The sequence below is a fragment of the Cydia pomonella genome, chromosome 17 (genome assembly GCF_033807575.1).
Source record: "Cydia pomonella isolate Wapato2018A chromosome 17, ilCydPomo1, whole genome shotgun sequence".
Taxonomy (NCBI): domain Eukaryota; kingdom Metazoa; phylum Arthropoda; class Insecta; order Lepidoptera; family Tortricidae; genus Cydia; species Cydia pomonella.
In genome coordinates this window covers 18,163,773-18,184,125 of record NC_084719.1, presented here as the reverse complement: position 1 = coordinate 18,184,125, position 20,353 = coordinate 18,163,773, and the positions used below count along the sequence as shown (strand labels likewise).

Sequence of the window (20,353 nt, the reverse complement as noted above, 5' to 3'; positions counted from 1 at the left end):
CCTATGTCTGTTTTTTTCCCAATAAAGAAAATAAAATAAAATAGAATATACCAGCAGTAGTGTATAGTATTAGACTTCCTACAAGGTGTCCTTGTAATTAATCGCAAATCAGAACGCGCGGATACATATCGTTAATTGAAGTTTATTTATAGAAAAGCTTTGGGTTCAGAAATGGGAATATTTGTATTCCTAATACCTATAGTGTAAGGCCGCTGCCGCTCGCTGAACTCAAAAAAGCAAAGATAAAAAATGTTTTAAGAAAGTTTAAGTTTTTTACTCTTTACTAAAAGATAATGGGTAAACGTTTTTATTTTAGTTTGATTGGAGAAACAACAGAAGACAACAAGATAATCATTATATAATTACGGTGTACAATGACAATATTGAATCTTTTGACAATTCACCGCAAAAGGTTTCACAAAAATCCGTTCAGAATACTCGGACTCCTGTGTAAACAACTTACTGCCAGTCCATTTATTATAGCAGCATATTAAAAAAATAACATCAAAATATTATACCTTCCTTAAGTGTAATTTGTATGAAAAGTACAAAAGAATACTTATTGAAATAATTTGAAACCTTTTGTTTACTTAACAAACTTATCACACATGACGGCCAACCCCGATTTCAAGCTAAATTAGGTCCTCGGCAAAACCGGTTTATTATATTATAATAGTTTTTACATGTCTACCCAAGAGGACTGTCAAGTTTTGCCCAGAATAATCAAGTTTGATTTAAATATTTTTGGTTTAGCTAGTGTGGTTTAGGCAGAAAAGTATACCTGAATGTCCCTTATTTGATAAATACCGAATGCTTTTTTCCCATAATGATTATCCTGTATGGCAATTAACACAAAAAATATTCCTATTTAAGTGTTCATTATTGATAAAAACCATATGATACAAAAATTAGGGGTTGCAAATTTAATGTTTTCGTCAAAACATTATATCACATGTCCTTGCACACGCGTAATATCGTAATGGATCCATTGGGACCAGTTTTTCATTACCATTCCGCTATTAAGGTACAAAAAAACAGCCAATTATTCACGGCCAACAGGAACTAAACCAACATTTTAATTTATTTAATTCAAGACTCATCACCGCGTTGTCAATGATTTAAGCGAGTGTAAAATTTTATTTCGAGGGTCCGAATACGTTCATCAACTTTTTCATGTTGACACAAAAAAGTGTGTCAGAACTGCGTAATAACCGTCAAAGTTAATAGCGGCAGTACAAATAAAAGCCTTAGGGCTCAGTGCCTGAGCGTACGCTACGGTGGATATTTGTTTCCGCTGCGCGCAGCAACTTTATTTCTTCTCGTTCACTTAAAGAGACGTATATCACTGTGAAAATGATTGGCACATACATCGTTTTCAAAATTGGGCAGTATTTCCAGGCTTATATATTTATGTTTATATTTGTCTTGCACTCTCGCATGTCTTGGAACTCTTGTCCCGTATTTGAGCCATCCAACATGTTCTGTATAAGTAGTCGTTATTTTTAATATTTATGTGTTCAGGAGCATTTATTCTAAAATCTTTAAAATGATTTCATACGGGTTTGAATATCTAAAGTGCTTATTTTACTTAGCAAAAGTAACTTTAAAAAAATACTCCATATTTCGATATAAAAATATTTTGCAAAGAGCGCCATTTACATCATGTGTGCTTTTTTTTAAAGTCTTCTATGTGTGTTTCTATTCAGTCATAATTTGTAGTATTAGCGGTTCTTATAATGTAACAGTAAAAACAAATGTATCATGTTGAAAATCATAATCATAACTACCAGTTGACACAAAGAAACATTGCATCAGATTACTTTCTCACAGTTCTTGAACAATCAAGAAAGCCTTTCACCAGCTGGTGTGATGAAAAAATAATTATAGTTCAGTGTTCAAATGTATAAAAAGAAAAAAAAAGTACTTATTGAGTAGCACGTCAATATTTTGTGGATAAGCACCGTAATTTTATGCATAGTATTCACACAATTTTTTTGTGTAGTCATATATTATATAGTAGTGTTTCGACATATGTACAGAAAGTGCTCATTCCCGCACGGGTGCGGGAAAGTAGCACAATATTATGTACTGTAAAACTTCTGCGCCCCTCTGTAACTCACATTTTACTAAAATCTTTCTCTTTTGGTTAGAACCGCATAAAATTTGATTACACGCTCGAGAAATATGAGCTATATTCCTTCATTCTTTCGTGAGTGGATGGAACAATGAAAAGTTTCGACATTATGCTCATGTTATTATATTGAGTATCATGCGACTTTATCATGCATGTTAAACATTACATCTGAGGTTTTGAAAATGTATTAGGCCACTCTCGATCATCGTGCAGTATTTTGGACTACAGTTACTTAAGTATGGGGTTCTTCAAAAAAGGAGTGTCAGAGGTTTTTCATGTATGACCCCTAGATTTGGAGTACTCCACAGGCTACGTGGTAAAAAAAAAACTTTACTTGTAACAATGACAGAAAACAGCAGCCAAATAACACTAGACCCTACTCATAGTGTTGTGTTCCTGCCGGTGAGTAAGGTTGCCAGAGCTCAATGTGGGGGGGCGGGTCTAGGGTTGGCAACGCGCATGTAACTCATCTGGAGTTGCAGGCGTACATAGGCTACGGAGACTGCTTACCATCAGGCGGGCTGTATGCTTGTTTGCCACCGACGTAGTATAAAAAAAAAAAAAATGTCATTAAATGTTGCAAGTCGATTTTAACCTATTTCTAGTTAATAGCCGTATTGTTCTGAAACTATGATGTCATAATACAGATACCAATATATTAATCTGGTAATAAGTTCTGTTGTCAATAATAACAAGTATTTGAATTTTTATTTTTTTTGCAGAAATTTGTGTTATTTATGTCTAGTTTTAAGTATATGCATAGGGCATTAACATTGTTGCATTAATTTCTTTGGAATGACATGTTCTAGTTTTAATTATTAGTTATTTTAATTTGTTAATTACCTGCATGCTGACTCATATTTTATGTGCTATCTTGTATCTTCTCTATTTAAGTGAAATGTTCAACTTATTTTGTGAAAATAGATTTCTATAACAATATAAACTATAACAAAGCACGTTAGTGCATGAAATCGTTAAGTGCAGCTGTCGCTAAGCAAAGTTCCAGGCCTACGTAGACTTGACAACTAAACTTCCCAGTTTACACATTGATTAAGTGTTTAGTGCGAGTTCATAGTTAAAACTAATCATTAATCAATCAGTAAAGGCCCTAATGTTTTGATCAAAATCGATCAAAGCAGTAACTTTGACAGGTCATACATAGGTTATGGTATGCTTTACTCGATCGCGTATTTTTAAACCCTTAGTGTACCTAAATGTATTCGATAGCGAAACTTGACGAACGCGTTTGCGTTAAGTCTCATTTTGTATGGGATTTTGATCAATCAATCAATAAAACATTGTTAGTGTAATTAAAAAATATAAATTTCTGACCACTCGATCAAACAGCACTCAATGTGTATTTTTTACATTTCATTTTCAACATTAATATTCATTGTGTTTACAACTTCACTTTTTCTGCTTTACCTGCTGTCTTTTTCACTTACGACTATTCTTTTCACATTTGTTATACAGTCTGACAAACATTCTAAATTTTTTACACACATCATCATGTTTGTTAAGGCACTAATGAAACATATTTGTATATATTGAAAATGAACTATATTTCCACTCATTTATTATTACACTACATTATAGATGTAAACTTAAAGGTTCGTATACCGTTAGCGCTTGTGGTTAGTTCTGTACTGACATTGAATTGACCCCTTTTGACAGACGTCATTATAATTTCTCATGTACCGTCTCGTACAATGTTTTTATTTACATTTAAAGATCCCAAACTTATCAGTTTCACCATCAAAAACATGTGAATATTTATTTCAATGAAGAAACAATAACGTCATATTTTGAACGAATACGGTGACTTTCTATAACCGATACGAAGAACAGCTTATTTGTTAAATACGAGGATCAAGATGGCGGGACAAGATGATGTGTCTTGGTTAAACCGATCTACTATATAGCTGAAAATAGGAGGCCAATTCAAATTTACAGTTATTCTGATTGTGATAACCGGTTACGATTTTGACCTGGATTTGTTATAGATATGATTTGTCAGCTGTCACTTTTATTAAACTGTTATTACAATCAGATAAGCCTTCAGTTTAAGTGCGTTTAATAATGATTGTATGCAGGGGGTGGTCACCTCTCTCTGCAGCTGTCTATAATTAATTTGTCGTGACATACTGAGCTGTACAACAAATTAGGAACTAACTTAAACAAATTTTAATACACTTACATGGTAAACAGAAACATCCAGTTACGCAAATTACCATCTTAGTTGAAATCTAAAGTTGACAAATTTCTAGATGGTGTGTAAACAATAGAAGCATTTCTTAGTTTATTGTTAAAAACTAAAAAAAAAACACACTAAAACATCTTATAATGTTTTATATATAGTGTTTTTATTTTACTGTGTTTAAATACCCTCTATGTTTTTAGTTCTTTCGCTAATTTCATGCAAAATAAATGTATTTGTGTAGCTTTAAGTTCTCATGTAAGTGAATTGTCAAATTCTTAGTGAGAATAAAGAATCTTAAACCTAATATACATATGTATTGTCCGATATGTCCAATGTATAAAGGTCCTTAAAAACAATATATAAACAAAAATCAACGACTTTCTTCAAAAGGTTCCACTAAAAACACAACCTCAGAGCCCATATCCAAAGCATCTGTATCGAAGTCAGGTCACGCCGCCTCCCATCGACATGCAATGTGGGTAATTATGGTAATGATGTAGTTGTACAAACTTTCAAACATGCAGCTTGACAAGAGAAAGAAAATACAGGTTTGAACAGTTACTATAATTACGGTACCAATGTCCTTGGATTTGAGGAAATCTGTACACGTCTGTCAAGAAATTTAATATTCAACTTACGTGACACTTCAAAGGTGTACGTGTTACCCCAAATATGTGATCTGCGAAGAAGCAACGTAGCAATTTATTGTAATCTTGCTTCGTGAAAAATAATAATGACGCTTAGATTTCATTTTTAAAGAGTAAAATAAGACTGAAAATTAGTAGAATTTAAAGTGAAGGTTTCCATATTATAAAACAACTAGCTTTTAAAACAAATATTCTTTAGGACCTTTAAAAATATATCCATTAATAAATTTTAATTAACTCCACCTTTTCTCATTGCACCTTAACCTCTGAGTAATTTATAAGTAGAAGCAACAACAAGACTTGTTTAGGTACTTAACGATTTTCTAAGAAAAGCTATTCAGGAAAGTCTTTTTGCCATTAATTACATTAAATATAGAAAAACTCGCGCTACCGTAATAATTATTAGAGTGCTTTTGTTCACAGAAACCAAATAAATAAATGACTCAGGAACAAATATCCATGCTCATCAGACGAATAAATGCCCTTACCAGGATTTGAACCCAGGACCATCGGCTTCATAGGCAGGGTCACTACTACACTACCCACTAGGCTAGACAGGCCATCTCTGATAATGTCTTTATGACCTTATAAGGCCAGATCATGAATTTTATTAAGAAATTTAGTTATTCCATCGAGAGTAGTTTACAGCAAGAGAGTAATGTTACAATTTAAATTAATACGCATTATTATACAATAATGAAATACGCAAACGTTACCTCGTTTTTTTGCTTTAATTTTCTCCTAAATTTTTAATTCCATCACAGATTTTACATAAACAAAATTTTCTGACGAGAAGTTGAACTATTTTCAATTCAAAGAACTACACGCGAAATATTATATTCCCGTTCGAAAGCTTTCACGGACATTATCCCGGGTTGAGTCGATTCAACACCCCTTTTAGTTGGGTGTACAGTTTCCATCATTGCTGCGCTTTATGTATTAGCTCGGGTTCCTAGAATGCGAATCGATTTTCTTAACAAACAGACGAAGAACTTGAGAAGCATAGCTAGTTTCGCTCAAGCTAATTCAGTATCGAGAAAATGTCGGAATGCGGACCACAAAATCCGAAGCAACTGATGAAGATGTATCCAAACACACGTTTAAGAAGAGATATTTATTGTCTTAGGCTAGTTAGAAATTATTTTTGGTGGTCGGTAATTTTCTCCGGTAGATATTAAGTTGTTTTATTATGAAATATTATTATCGCTTTATGTTTTTATGTTCGGTCGTACAACGTGCAACAGAGCGCCCATGCATAGAAGCCAATTTCTAAGATTTTGCATAATACATTGAAATAACGGACCTGGCTTACGAGTATGTACCTACATTCTACATGCAGCGCAATTCGCGTTTTATGAAAAGACGTTTTACTTTTATTCAGTTTGAGAAACAGCATTTGGCACACACAGTGACAACATTAATTTAATTAAGTACATTAGAGTAAGAAAACAGTCGCAAGCAATCTAATAATTAAAATTAATACTTGGGGACATTCTTATACAGATCGACCTAAGCCCAAACTAAGCTAAACCTAATTGATGATTGTAATAACAGTAAAAACTAATTTGGAATATGAACTATTTTACAAAATACAAAATTAAGAATTTATAAAACCGTCATTCTTATGTACAGCTGTGAGGCCTGGACACTAACTCAAAACGAGGAAAGTCAGCTCCTGATAGCGGAAAGAAAAGTGCTCAGGAAAATCCTGGGACCTGTCCGAAGTGACGATGGGTCCTGGAGGATCCGGAAAAATGCCGAGATCGAGCTGAGTCCAATATCATCGGCGTAACTAAATCCCACAGACTTCGCTGGCTCGGTCACCTACTCAGAATGGGGGAGGATCGGGCAGTCAAGGAAGCGTACTTGGGGCGACCAACCGGCCGTCGACCGATCGGGCGCCCCAGGTACCGCTGGTGTGATGTCGTGGAGGCGGATCTGCGTCGTCGAATGCCAACCGAAACCGCGCTGGATCAGGACAAGTGGCGTTATATCTCGTTTCGGAGGCCAAGATTCTTTTTGGATCGCTGATCCAAAGCAGCAGTTGTTTTTTTTTTTTAATTGAACTGGACTGTAACAATTACTTTTGAATGTGAACAGCTAACAGGTCATATCTATAATAAATCTGGTCAAAACTCATAACCAATTATTATAATCAGAATAAGCTTCCCGGCCTGTTGTAAAGGCAGCTGAAGTCAAAAATTATAATATTGAAATTACCGGGTTGAATTGCTGTGAATTTTGATACCGATAACATTTCATGTTTTATGTGGGTCATTCCCAAATTATATGACTCCGGTTAAACTCAACTGTAGCCAACAAATCTGGAGAATGGCCCATTTCGTGCGTGTACAATGTACGTGTACAACTTATCATAAATAATTATTGTAAACTCGATTTTCTGAAAGAAACCCCTTAAAGGGATAAGTTCGCCTTTTTACTGCCTGTCCCGTGCCATAAAGTATTTATGTTTTGTGTTTTGTACAATAAAGAGTTTATACATACATACATACTTTCATATTGGCTGCCTCGGGTGTAACGGATGGTCTTTTATGCTCTCATTGTTTAATCTTCTAAATTCAAGTAGTATTTTTAACGTTTTTCCCGTTAAATCTGTATTGGAGATTTTTAGAAACAACTTTAAAAATTTACGAACTAACTACAGTCGAATAGGTACCTAACTGTAAAACATTCAGTAATTATCGATAGATCAGTACATTGGATATCAACGCAATACCCAGAGTGTTCAAGCTAGTGTGAACAATAACAACACGCTGCTTAACACGTTTATAAAGCTATAAACGCGCTTCACATACCTTTTAAGATATTCAGAAAATCACATGCCTTTCTCACTCACTTTCATATTAATTAATATGAATAATTATATAAATATTATGAGACAATCTTACACAAATTGACCTAGGCCCACAGTAAGCTCAATAAGGCTTGTGTTATGACTATACGGCGATAAATATACCTAATAGAAAGATATCGATAAATACTTAAGTACATAGAAAACATCCATAACTCAGTAACAAATATTTGTGATAAACACACAAATAAATGCTCTTACCCGGATTTGAACCCGGGAACTCTTGCTTTGTAGTCTGCGTCATTACTTACTGGGCTAGGAAGCCGTTTATTTATCAAAGAACTTCCATTTTAGAAAAACTGCGTCACTTCCTTATGGCAATTTAGCAACTTTATACATATATTATGTAAATTCTATTTTACTTTGTCAATCAGACATTTAAGCTTATAAATGTATATAAAATTTGGCAAGTAAGCCAAAGTAAAGTAGTTAAATGACTCTTACTCTACCTATATAGCGCCACTGTTGATATAACAAGACTAATATTATTATTATTTAACTATTTTCAACAAAAACCAACGTTTCTGGATCGACATATCTAAAGACGTTGAATTTGAGAGACTTGTATTATTTTTTATTAACAATTAAGTGAAAACAGAGTTGTAAAATTATACTTTTGCATACACTTTACTTAACAGCGCAAAAACGGCCAAAATTTGAATAATGAGTAAATGGGAAGTAAAATTCAGTATGCCACTTTAGTTTATGACTGAGACTAGCGTAGAACAAAGATAATCACATTCAGTTTCTTTATAGCACACCTTCGTTTCATAAAGCACAAGCGTTTTACAGACGGTTTTGCCATTTCTCTATCTTTAAGGCGCAATTGATTCAACAAATGCTCCAAGCATTCTTTAAAGCACAGTTTTATGATTGACAACTAGAACACACGAGTCATGTATTATGTTAGAGAGGGACAACGTGATTCGCTTCTAAACATCGGATTTGTTGGACAGTAAGACTTCTGTACAAACGAAGTACTATGTGCTTGCCAAAGTTTAGTTTTGGAGAAGTGGCTGGTAAGTAATACCTGTTACCTTTGGAGGGTTATCTTAGACAATTCTTTTCCGTTTTAACTACGTTCTTATATAGAGGTATGTGGAGGAAAGTGATGTATACTACATTCCTAATCTAATAACATTTATAATAACTAGATCAGCGCCTCTTGATGTGTAGCTATCATCACGCGTTGATAATATTATGATGGCCAGCACAACCAGGAACAATCGAGAGCCGCTATCTAACTGCCAAAGTGTGAATATAAGATAAATACTTAAACTCCAACAACTAGTATACAGTTATGCAAATCGGGAACTGGCGCAGCTGCCTTGCTACGCTGTGGTAAACCTCGCATTGCTAATTGAGTATCAGGCAACGAAAAAAGTCTTATATGTATACTGTATTGGCTAGGTCTTGGTCATCAAAATACAGCTATTCCGTAGGATTGTAACATATTAACAGGCAACAGGAGTGGTCATTTCTCCATACAAACGTACTCGACAGTTTCCATCGTGGTTTTTAAAGCTAGAGAAATTATTTTGTCAAAACAGATTACTGTGATTAATATCTATGTCAGACTATTATTATTATTTGTTTTTGATATATTTTTGTTTTTTAATGCGCCGCAAAGACAAGCATATGGTATTCCAAACTGACATCAATTAGCCTAAAAAAACAAAACAGTCCGACGCAGATAATTTCATTACCACTTAGATCTCAAAATTTTGTTACATTTGGTTAGGTTTTGGAGCAGGAAACAGTCGAGTACGAAACATCTTATTTTTTGAGATTTTTACGCAAGATATTTCGCTTTAGATATTTAGATTTTCCTCATCGCACTAGTTTTAGAAGTCGCATAAAATATTTAAATTTCAGCTCCCGTATCCTCTTAAGATGATCAATATTCAGTTATAGAGATACGGCATTGAACTATTTATTAGTACTTATCCATAATGGCCCGAATGCGACGCACGGTGAATCATTTGCTTCTTAATTAGAACTTAGTGTAATTACGTTGGATATTCTTATAAATATTTACGATAAAATTGCATACAAAAATGTGCGTTTTTTTAATACGAATTGTACCATATAAATCGTATTTTTTTTTCTTAATAATTTGTAAACAATGTTGACAATTTCCCGTCCTTTGTAACACCAAATCTAAGTCGTTGCTAAGCTTCCGATTTTACAGAAGCTTTGTGGAAACGTCAACCTACTTAAGCCGTAAGTACTTAAGAAATATTAGCTGCAGGTTTAAAATATGCAGAAACAATATGACGTCTATTCGTTTATTCAATCAATAGACCGAGCTGAAAATAGAACCAGTACATACATAACATAGCAAAAGTATGAATTTCTGTGTCGATAGTATTTATGACAGACCATTGACGACCTGGCCTAGTGGGTAGTGACCGTGCCTATGAAGCATTTATTCGCCTGATCGTGGATCGGTATTATTTGTATTAGTTATTAGTTATTTACTTGTTTTTTCTCCGGGGAAAACACTAAATGAACTTTTTGGAAAAAAAATACCTATTTGTAGACTAAATAGAATAATAGAACTTTTAGCTTTTGATCGATTAAATACATTAATTATATATAATATCCAAATACAAACTAAAAATAAAACTAATTAGATCTAAAACAAAACCATAATAAATCTAAATAAAAAAGCGGCCAAGTGCGAGTCGGACTCGCCCATGAAGGGTTCCGTACCATTTATGACGTATTAAAAAAAACTACTTACTAGATCTCGTTCAAACCAATTTTCGGTGGAAGTTTGCATGGCAATGTATATCATATATTTTTTTTAGATTTTTCATTCTGTTATTTTAGAAGTTACGGGTGGGGGGCATACATTTTACTACTTTGGAAGTGTCTCTCGCGTAAACTATTCAGTTTAGAAAAAAATGATTATTGAAACCTCGATATAATTTTTAAAGACCTATCCATAGATACCCCACACGTATGGGTTTGATGAAAAAATATTTTTTGACTTTCAGTTCTAAGTATGGGGAACAAACCCCCAAAATTTTTTGTTTTATTTTTCTATTTTTGTGCAAAAATCTTAATGCGGTTCATAGAATACATCTACTTACCAAGTTTTAACAGTATAGCTCTTATAGTTTCGGAAAAATATGGCTGTGACGTAATCGGACAGACAGACGGACATGACGAATCTATAAGGGTTCCGTTTTTTGCCATTTGGCTACGGAACCCTAAAAAGGCCCCTGCGGTATAGTACCTAAAACGCTGGCAGCATTTCCTCGCTAGATTGTTGTACTGATACGCTGAACGAGGAAGCTGCCAGCTCTTCGACCTCATGTAGCGTCTCTGAGTGTCGTTGAAGAGACAACCCATCACTAGAAAAAAAGGAGGCGAGCAGCACCTTTAAGGTCTCTGTCACTAATCTTATTTTCAATGTTTTTTGTCGTATTCACTGTCGACGGGCGGTTTTCTCATACAATCGTCGAGCGAGACAGATTGGGGTGAGCAATTAATTTAATTTTAATAGTTTTTATTTAAACATTAATATTGTATGTCAAATTAAATGTCACTTTACATACTAGTTCGTCTAGTAATGAACAATTTTTTTTCTTGAAATTCATATACATGTAGATCAAGCGAATCAGTAATAATGGGACCTATAATAATAATATTTAGTCTATTTTATTTTAACCATAAAATAAAATTTAAATGATGAACAGCGAACAAGTAGTAAACATAAAATTCGCGCTATATTAATAAAATCACTTCAATTTTTATTGCAAAAGTGTGAATATAAGATAAAAGACTTTAAAATCCAATATTTTACGGCAAGTCATATATATGGAAATGTCAGCATATTTAGCTCGTATTCTAGACACTATTTTTATTTGAAACCGATGCGACTCTATTTTAGAAGCGGGTTTTGAATTTTTTACAAAAATAGCTACTGGCTTTAAAAATCCACACCGCAGCAAAGTCAGCCTTATTTCGTAGCCTTCCTATGCAAACGGAGTTACGTTCTCATTTTAACACTTGTAATTAGTTTATATAGCTCCAGGTTATAGTTCGACTAAGCTAAGTTGGCCACGATTTTGATAGCCCAGCCTATGCAAATATTAAGTAAACGTCATAATTTCATAGATATATGACGTTTAAAATAACACTTGTGCTGTCTGAGCTATCAAAATCACTGCCAACTTATCTTGGTCTGACTCTAAAACCAACAAAAATTGCCAAAAAAGCTTAATAAACTAATGCATCAGACCAATCTAGCTAGTCGTTTAAAAATGAGAGCGTAACTACGTTTGTATGGAGAGCCAAGCTTGCTGCAGACTCTTAGGTACAACGCAAATTATATTGTGTTTAATGCTGAAACAGCTGAAACATTTTAATATTATTAATTTCTTGAAAGCTCTTAACGACTCCAGGTACATTAGCAGGGAAATGAACACGGGAATACCAACAATGAGGTAATAAGTACAATGTAAAATTATTTTTTAATTATAAATATTAATAATAACACTTTAATGGATTTACTGCAATCAATTTATTTTATTAAAGCGCAAATTGTCACTTTATAAACGTGAATTAAACCGTAAATTAAAATACTGATATGTTTTTAGTTTCAGTCGCTGTAATATTGGCTTAACTAGTTTTGCACAATAAATACAAAATAATTACACCAATTCCAAAGTTAATGATCAGATTAATTGGCGCATAAACACAACAGCACGTTAACTAGATTCTCATATCGCTTCCTGATCACGACATTAGCCTCGTAATGGAACGCATTGTGCGCTCCGAACCACAATAATTTATATTACAACGTACTATACACGCAGCCATTGTGGCGAGTTGGAACCATGCCATAATCAGTGCGGATGATCGGCGATATTTGAATTCTTGCTGGATTCTGCTGTGACTGGACTTGCTGAATAATTGCAGTATAACGGGCAACACCAGGCTTCAACGTGCCATATTACTTATATTGGCTACGTGCGAAGTGTATGGTGGGGGTATAGTAAACCGAACGCAGCGCATGCGGTGGTAATAATTGGCACTAACAAAGGTTACGTCTTTTTACATGCATGAAATGGAATTTTTAATTTACGATTACTTTTAAGTTATTTATTTAAATTGTATGGTCTAAGGTAACATATTGTGTTGTTATAGCTGAAACAGATTAAGCAGCGTTTTCGATTAAAATTTTTCCGACATCGTTAGCAAACATCGTCAAATTTCAACCAATTTTACAAAAAACTTTAACAAATTACACACTAAAACCTTCCTCAAGAATCGTTCTATCAATAGGTGAAAACCATATGAAAATCTGTTCAGACATTTTATAAGATGTAGCGATTGTAGTGATTTTACGTTTTTCGCTAGATTTGCGGATGCTATTAGATGCCGTGATAGTCGTGAACGTAGCTAATAGGTTGAGCAGCTAAATTTTGTTCATCTTGCCCGACATTAAGTCAGACCAGACTGCAGACATCATCAGACTGAAACATCTTAAGGGTTAAAACGTGTTTTTGTAAGATATTATAAAAACGTCTACATTCTTATGTAACCACCAGACTGTGTTTTTTTTTTCAGATATCCTGTCTGTCCGTCTGTCCATCCATGTATCTTATTTGAAGTATAATTATGTATTTTAGACATTTTCATACGGATAATATTTCGAAGGTAATTGAAATACGGAAGATTACAACTAATTCATTTTTTTTATGGAATTCTAATAAAGCAAAAAAGTAGTAGTAATTAGTTTTCTCTACCGTTAACTTGTTCTCTCCATTATGTCCGTCACGTCAGAAGGCACATTACAACGGTATGATGACATCTCAAATCTGTCATAAATTATAATTTAAGTAGCAGTGGTTTAGGAAAGCACCCGTGGGAGCCATACTTGAACAAACTTGGAGTGAAATATTTCTGGGACAGGTAAGGTAAGGTTAGTTCAGACCAATTTCCTTTTATGTTGAAAATGCCATCTTAAGTTTTCTAATTACGTGAAGTGATTAAAAATATGTACAGTCGCCATCAGATATATCGGAGCGGCCAAGGTGCTTACAAATATCTAAACACGCCTGTATTGTCAAGGCGTTAGAGTACGTGTCCAGATATTTTTGAGCATCTCAGCAGCTCCGATATATCTGATGGCGACAGTACAGTCGTAGCCCTCTCAAGATACTTGTCTCCGTATTCATTAAACCTTTGGTCTCAGACTTTAATTTGTGTCATTTTGTGCAGGTCAGTCAGGTGACATTTGGATAGTAACTGCAGTTGCATTACCTACCTGCTCATGCTGCAGCGTTAGCATGGGCGGCTGTCAATATCAGTTCCCTCGATAAGATGGATGACGTTCGCCGCCGCATTATTAGATTTCCGCAAATTGGCGAAGTGTAACGGAAACACTTAAAAATTTGCATACCATATTACGGAAAAAAAGGTTCAAATAAGTCATAAAATTATAAAGGGTCTAGCAGGCTAAGCGAACTAGAGGTGCCCCCAACGACGGATTTGGTCATTCTTTCAGGTGGTGTACTGGCAAGTCCTAAGAACACTCTATGCTTAATATCAGTCCTCGATCTTCTTTTGTTTTCGAGTTATTCAGGATAATATAAAATAATCAGCGTATCATTTGTAATCATATTTTTAAATGTTTTTTCACAAGACTTATACTTAGTGTTATCCATTTTCTAACACAAAATGCAAATAAAACATATGCAGCTAGAATATGTGTCAAATGTTATCAACGTTGACATGTCATCGTCGATGCATTATAAATAGGTAAGAAAAGGTTACACACCTACATACTAACTTATCTACACCCTGCACTAGTACTTTGTTTACATATGCTCCTAACTACTTATTCGTTTTTTTTTTGACATGACGCACGAAGATTTACGCAAATATTTTTATATGTGTATGTAGCGGGTACTAGTGGCTATCCATGCATATTTTTTATGGAGGTGTACCTCCGCGAAAAGTAAAAAAAAAAAAAAATCTGAAGAATAATAAAATGTTTTTTTACACAATGAAGTATAAGTACATGACGTGGGTTAAAAATGTGTATTTTGTAGCCTATTTTATTATTGTCAAATATAATTTTGTTTCGTTAATCTAACTTGAATAGTTTACAAAATATGCCACTTTCAATGATACGCTGATTATTTTACATTATCCTGAATAACTCGAAAACAAAAGAAGATCGAGGACTGATATTAAGTATAGAGTGTTCTTAGGACTTGCCAGTACACCACCTGAAAGAATGACCAAATCCGTCGTTGGGGGCACCTCTAGTTCGCTTAGCCTGCTAGAACCTTTACTCTAAGAAAATTTAACGAGATACTGCATAGACATTTAAATGATTCTCAACACATAGACTTCGTATTCTGCAAAGTCTTCTCGTCTGACGCTTATGCAGACATAGACATGCAGGGAGAGTCACGTATCTTACTGTTCTCAAAAGTATTATTACTCCCAGTGCACACATTCGGTCTTAAAAAACTTTGTCATTAGACTTCCTAGTGTAGTTTTTATATCTAGGTGTCCTCACCAACATAAAAAAAGTTCAAGTGAAGTAAAATACTGGCTGTAAATCTAAAATAACTATAACATTTAAGAGACAGACACAGAGACATACAGTCGCCATCAAATATCGTCCGTCCGTCCAAGGTACTCAAAAATATCTCAACATGTACTACTTCAGATATTTGTGAACATCTTGACCTTTAATACATACCCATTGTAAATCACATTGGCGAAACAATGATGTAAGAAAAAGTATGTTCTAATATTGCCCAGTTTAGAATAATAACTTGCAACACGATATTCTGTGGCCAAACGTAATTATCTTATTATTGACTAGTAACCACAGCTCACAGGCCGGTAAAGTGGTGCAAAATTAAATGAGGCTTTTATGCACTACCCATTATCGCCGGTCGTTTTAATGGTTGATTTTGGGGCCGAGTAAATAATAAGCTTAAAAAGTAATGCGTTTGCTGATATTTATTAATGTATGTTAGGATTGCGTGACACTATTTTACCAAAGTATTTTTACTTTTAAAATCATTACTTTCAAGGCTTGTACATATATACATACATACATATAATCACGCCTATTTCCCGAAGGGGTAGGCAGAGACCACGGATTTCCACTTGCTACGATCCTGACATACCTCTTTCGCTTCCTTCACTTTCATGACATTCCTCATACACGCTCGTAAAGCATAAGGGCTCATTTACACGGTGCGAAAACTCGCATGCGAGTTTCATTACATTGCGGTTTTGATCGGTCGGCCGAATTGGTTGTAACCTAATAGTCCGCAATGTAATTAAAATTGCATGCGAGTTCACGTGCCGTCTAAATCAGCCCTAAGGCTTGTACGAGTAAGAGCAAGAAATATAGGTATGTTGACTCAGGTGACTTAAAACTGTCATTTTAGCCTAAACAAAGATGATAATATAGCTCCAGTTGTTACCACATCCGACTTATGTCGATTTCATTTCATTACAAACCTAACCCAAAAATACAAATAATTTTTATAAATATTTTTTATTATTTTATAAAAAAAATTGCCACAACCGAATACAGAACCTCTTCCTTCTGGGAAAGAATTTCGGTTAACAAAAAAAAAATCTAGTGCATTCACCTTACCCTAACTTTTCTACCTGTCTCTACAGAAATATATAACTAACCTTATTTAAAGACATTCAAACTTCCGTTTGAAAGCAAATTGCCACTAAAGCTTCAAGGAAATAATGTTTTTAAATTCAATTACGTATCCCATTAAATTAGACAACAACGCTAAACAATTCTATGCAAAAACAGTCTCTGGGTTCCGCAAATTAGACACAGCTTCACTTGATTCGAAATTGGTCGGAAAATATTGCCGTCTTGGGGATAACGGGCAGCTGAAGCTCGCTGGGCAAGTAGCCAATGGCTGGTTACTGGCCCTGACTTTGATATCTTCCCAAGAATGTATATTGTTGATATTAATGATAAGACAATATTTGTCCTTAGATATTTACGACAAAGTAATCCCTAATGACTGGGGATTAGGGACATACTAAGCAGTATTTACTTATGAAAACAATTTACTGTGATGCTAAGTTATCGATAGCATATTAAGAGGAATAATTATAATTCAGGACTTGTTAGGTATTAAGTAGATATATTTAAAAGGTTTAGATATGAAACTGTGACTGCTATTCCGAAAAAGACTGTACCATTTTCTAAGCATTAGCTTTAATATAACCGTAAGAATATTTAAGGCAATAGAATATCATTTCTATTTAAAATCTTAAAACCTTTATTTAACATTTCGAATCTTAAAAAAGTTTTAATGATGTCCAACGAAACAGTCTGCTAATGAGGGATGTACACTATTGTGTATCTACGAGTACCTAAATAGGTAATCAGTAGGCGAACGAATTTAAATTCTATGATCATTTATTTTCCCTATTAAAACCAACGGCCCGGCCCAAAGAATAATTAAGACACGTTTAAGATCTTGGAAAGATCTTTGAAAGATCGATAACTAAACGACATGTCAAAATTGACGTTTATTTCGATTCCACTGTGAACCCAATAAGAACTATCTACGATATTTCTAACGACAAAATGACATTGGTTGCCTGAATCGAGCTGCCTCTGTCAATTATACGACATACAAACGATATCTAAATGAGAACTTATCGTTATCGTATCTAATTCTTCGAATATGGTCGCAAGTCATTTTGCGAAAACTAGTGTTGACTGAAAAATCCCAGTTAAAACTAGTTTTTATCTAGGCTATACGAAAAACATCAGATAGTGAAAACGCGTTTAACTGAAGCGACACGGAAAACTAGTTTTAACTAGGGAAAACGGGTTTTTACGGTAACACATAGTTTAATATCGCCCAATATCAACAATTTATTTTAAAATGACCTAGTTTCGACAGCAACTAATAAAAAGCTCTCCTAAATGTCATTTAGTTATTTAGTGATAAAACGGGTATTATGAAAAACTCGTTAAAGTTTTCCAGTTATCAGCATTAAACATGTTGATCGAACATCATCATACAGAATAATTCGCTCTTAAACATTTTTCGATTATGATTCAGAACCCAACTCGACGTTGCACCTACATAAATAATTTAATCGATATTCGACTCCCGCATAATTCTGTCCAATTACAGTTGGCTCTCAGCCAGACAAAACTCAATTGTCTTTTGTTAATTAGATTTAAATGCACATTCAGACGTATCTCATTCAACCTCCGTTAGTTTATATAAATGTTCAGAGTGATTTTTGCTCGAAATCCCCTCAAGCGAAGAAAATAAATGAAGTGCTCAGCTCGCGCTACCATCAGATGGAAGCACTTTGTCTCTTATGACGTGCGATAATAAATGATGAGGTGCTTTGATGCAGAATAATGTCCAATATCACGGTAACTTACTTTGCATAGGAAAGCCTCGAGGCTCAATATCCTTGAGCGAGAATGCCACAATACGATTCCTCATCCTGATTTATAGATACTTATTGTTATAGTAAATTATTAGATGGTCGGGAGTATATTGGCTAATATATTAAAAGTTATTACAGCGTAAAGCTTATACGTCCCTTTGTGCAAAAGCGGCAGGATATCTCTGGGTAGAGGATTACGCTCGCAAACAAATTTAGAATTCTAAGTTTACACGCTTATATAAAATTATACGAGTTGAAATTATAAGAGCGGTTTAATTAATAGAATAGAGGATGTAATTTCTGTTTTGAATCCATTTGCAATGTGTAGTGTATTTTAACTACAATAAACTACAAACTGGCAGGTACTAGTGAATATAGTCGATAAACATAATAACGAAGTTAATCTAAATTATTTTCTGAGTCCTTGATCTAGCTGTCTAGACAGTTTAGTTAGTTAGTCAAGTATGTTTAAGAGGGTTAATTATACACCGTGGGTAGTTAAAACCCGATAGATATTAAAGGTGTATGCTTGACCGCATTAAGACACTAAAATGTTATACAAAGTTTTCTGAAATCGGTCTTCTTTTAGAGATAATATTAATTTTTGTAAAAGCGTATTTAGTTGCGACGCCGCCGTAATTTGACTTGGTTTAGACATACCTACTGACATACAATAAAGTTTTAAAGGGAACTCGCAATGCGGTAAGTGAATAAAACTTTACGTATTCGTTGTAATGTTTTTTTTGCCGAGATATAAAAAGAAATAACGTGTCGTGAGCAGAATTCACAAAAAAAAATCGGTCTAAAACTTATTTTTGCCAAATTTCACCAAAACTTACATAAACTTTTTTGCTCCTTATGACCTCAGGAATGTGTGGATAAAATCTGTTAGGTTTTACCAGCCCACGGTGTATAATTAATTTGCAATGCCATTTCGTTTAAAATTTTAGATAAAATAAGATAAGAAGAAATTATTAGCACAAAAAAGAACATGAATCATTATACACAAATTAATATTTAAAGGAACAGAAGATTTTCTAGATTACGAGTAGCTACCTATATAACTTTATTTCTATAACACTTCGCTGGCTTTTTGGGCGTGCAATAACCAGTTGTTTTACAATAATTAAATACAAAAGTTTTAAATTTATCCAGTACCTATTTTTTCCATCCACCATCTTAACCATTAATTATATAGGCACATTTAAAAACATATATTTCTATTACAATTTTTAAGTTATTCTTCATTCCTTTTCAACTAACCGTCAAAATAATAGATAAAATGTACGTATTTATTATACCAACTAGTTTGATACACTAATCGATCTAAAGTGCAGTCTAATATCCACCGAATAAATACGTGAATAGCAAGCTAATGGTTGTGTATGTGCTGTGTATCATTTCCTTGAGTAATGGGTTCCCAAGGCAAACACTTTCAAGTGTATGAACACGATGTAACATATACAAATAAAACTTGATACCCGCAACTTCAAACTTTAGGCGGTGAACCAGGGACAAGGTGCGAATGAGATGACAATTTTGCACAGGGTGTTAATTTGCGTGTGATTTGTGCTATTTGTGATAAGCTGGGGGCTAACCGGTCTCCGACCAAGCGAAGGGGACGACACATTCGCCAGCTAACAAATTACTTTGGTGATAAATTCATTGATAGCCAATTTCGACTGTACAACCGACATGGGTTAGCAGATCTTAATCTATTGTAGGTCAAACAATGTACACAGTCGATTGGATTCTATAAATATCAGATAAATCGAAACTTATCAACCGTGCATGCTTTTATTCGATACGGACTCAAATCATACTTTGCTGTTACTAAGTTTTAAGGTGCCGTCGGATTCAGATTGCATCGCATTACTGCTGCAGTATTGCAGCGTGACATTACTGCCGACTGCATTGCTGCTGCAAATGTCAAAATTCAGGGCAGCAACATCGAATTTGACATTTGCGGGATTAATATCGTGCTGTAATCGACTGCATTACTGCGGGTAACGTCAAAATGTCAATTTATGTAGAAAAGAGAATGGGCAATTTGTCCCATG

General features: G+C 34.3%; 1 protein-coding gene across 7 annotated transcripts in view; it reads right to left on the bottom strand.

Annotated features, from left to right (window-relative positions):
• LOC133526961 (small conductance calcium-activated potassium channel protein) overlaps nt 1-20,353 on the bottom strand; it is a 270,058-nt gene that overhangs the window by 123,868 nt on the left and 125,837 nt on the right. The gene's annotated exons all lie outside the window — the stretch shown is intronic.